Source organism: Bombus impatiens, unplaced genomic scaffold, assembly GCF_000188095.3.
Source record: "Bombus impatiens unplaced genomic scaffold, BIMP_2.2 scf_0814, whole genome shotgun sequence".
In the NCBI taxonomy this organism is placed as follows: Eukaryota; Metazoa; Arthropoda; class Insecta; order Hymenoptera; family Apidae; genus Bombus; species Bombus impatiens.
In genome coordinates, this window is record NT_177233.1 from 195,161 (window position 1) to 197,476 (window position 2,316).

General features: G+C 48.0%; 1 protein-coding gene and 1 long non-coding RNA gene across 4 annotated transcripts in view; one reads left to right on the forward strand and one right to left on the reverse strand.

Annotated features, from left to right (window-relative positions):
* The window catches only part of LOC112213588, a 298,689-nt gene that overhangs the window by 82,971 nt on the left and 213,402 nt on the right, over positions 1-2,316 (forward strand). The gene's annotated exons all lie outside the window — the stretch shown is intronic.
* LOC112213586 overlaps positions 7-2,316 on the reverse strand; it is a 4,444-nt gene continuing 2,134 nt past the window's right edge. Inside the window, exons 3-4 of the long non-coding RNA XR_002947479.2 lie at positions 1,363-1,677; positions 7-887 (exon numbers count right to left, since the gene is read on the reverse strand). This is a non-coding gene — a long non-coding RNA (uncharacterized LOC112213586). The remainder of the gene's footprint in view (positions 888-1,362; positions 1,678-2,316) is intronic.

The following is a 2,316-nucleotide window of genomic DNA, read 5'->3' on the forward strand; positions in this document are numbered from 1 at the left end:
CGCGCCTGTGCTATCCACAGACGCGTACAAATGTGGCCGAAAAAAGGAAGCAACGATAGGCAAAAAGAGGAAACAGAAGAGAAAAAGAAAAGCGGCATATTGGTAGCGGAATCGCGTCGCATCGACGTACGTCTATTGTAATGATCTGCTCGTTCGTTATCGTCATTTTATTTCCCCATAATTGCAGACGCGCGTGCACACCGGTCTCGTAATTAAACCAGGTATTATTTCCCAAACAGCGCAAAGCACATGTTCCATAAATTTCTGCGTATGCCGGCAAAGGTGCGAGTTCGTCGCTCCGCCGCGATAATTAATCACGCCCACGCCCATGTATCTGGCCGCAGTAATTAACTTTTGTCGGGCGAGAACGCCGGAGGAGGGAGGGCGAGGCACCTCCACCCGCCTCGTCCCCATCGGCGTACGAAAGTCAGAATCTGGCAACGCTGATTACCAACTTCATTAATTCGATACACACGGAATAGTGTGGTGCGCGTGGCCGCGTTACAATTCCGTTGCCGGGCGCCGATACGCGCGCTTTTATTCCACCCCGCAGCGAGTTAATGGAATTAATTAGCCGAATGGTAAAACGCGGTCAATCCGCAAACAACGATATTACGACGCCTATAGTGGCGCGTAATGCCTTCAGGAACAGAACGAATGGCTTATATCGTTACATTGGCGTTGAGCGAGCGCCGGGTAAACACGCCGTGTCGTCATAACATGTTATCATGCCGTGCGTGCCGATGCTCGGTGAAAGTTGCTTTGCTATTTTCAAATCGAAGTTTCGCGAATTCGCATCGAACGTGTGAACGTCCTGCGCGCCAGCCAGATCCTTCGTCGTTGCTTTCGTTCGTCACCAGCTGATCACGGCTGTTGCGTTATCGCCGCTGAAAACGTAAGAATATCGTCGACTGTATGAAAATTTCCTTTCGTTCGATCCTTTCCAAGCTAATGTTCGCGTCGCGATAAGAACGCAGGGAAGATTCGTGGCAGTTTGTTCGCCTGCAGAGTGTTCGATGGCCTTGTCGACTGCCATTGAATCGTCGAGTGCCTCGAATCGAACGCCCCTGCGAGACGTCTGCGATATTATGATTTCCTTTATGCGCACCCCATGAAACGCTGTATGCTACCATACGAATGTCAATGGCATAATAGTAAACTTCGATTGATATTTCTTCTCAATTCGGTCGTCGATTAAGAATTGCTGTCTCTTATTTCATTTATATTAGTTTGCTATCTACTGTTTGCTAGTACGTAGTTTCGTGGACTTAATTTCTATGTGCGTTTCATATTACGCGTACTTATACGTCCGCTTTAATAGGTAGATAAATAAATAAATAAGTAAATGACGCGTCAGCCTACCTGTAGGAACCGTATTCTTCTCATTCACAGTTCGGTCTCGAATTTTCCATTCAGTGCTGCGCAAGCAGAGAAAGTGAAACGGTCAGGTTGCAACCCTGCAGCTAATAGGTCAAGAACACCAGGCGGAATTCCGTGATGGTTATGCTGGCAGACAGACGTCAAACTGCTGGTATGCGCTCGGTATTCGGTTCTATCATCTTTATGCCGTACTACGATACGTCCATGCGAACCTCCTCCTCCATCCATCTCTCTAGTTCTCTGCCAATTCGATCTTCTATAGGGTGGCTCATACGTAGTTCGTGGAGCAAGCAGTATCTGCGAGAAGAAAACAGTTGTCCTTCAAGAAACTTTCGTTAACGTTAATTAAATTTATCGATAGAAGTATCTTGGATTCAATTCTCGTCGTTGGAACTCTGAGGAGAATGTACGTACGCGACGATAAATGACTTGTCAAGTTACGGAGTCCCATACACAGTGGGAAAGTCAGTCGATAACAGCCAGTTAGCTACCTTTGACGAGTATATTCGTCACGAAGAAACGTATATTCGTCAAGAAGAATTCGTCACAGTATACTCGTCATCGCTTGCTTCTCAAAGTGTCCAACGAGGTCGCAAGAGCCAAGGACCAACCCATTAAAGCGTTGACGCAACGCTTCGTTTGCGGTACCTTCCCATCGACTTACTTGCGTTCTCGAATTCTATTTTCGAACGACGTAGCTGCAGAAGCTACAGTTGCAAGGTGGCCGCGAGATTCGCCCACGTTTGGAACAACAGTAGGTTCGTGGCGAACGTGCCTAGCTACGGTATCTCTTCTACTGTTTGTCCATGGTTCACAACCTCTCAAGTGCATGGCTTACGCGTCACGGAAGCTCAGCTGTCGAGCGGTCAACGTATCGCCATGGTCGTCCTTTGCTGTCGCGTGACCACGAGCCGTTCTCTTTCTGCCCAACAACGG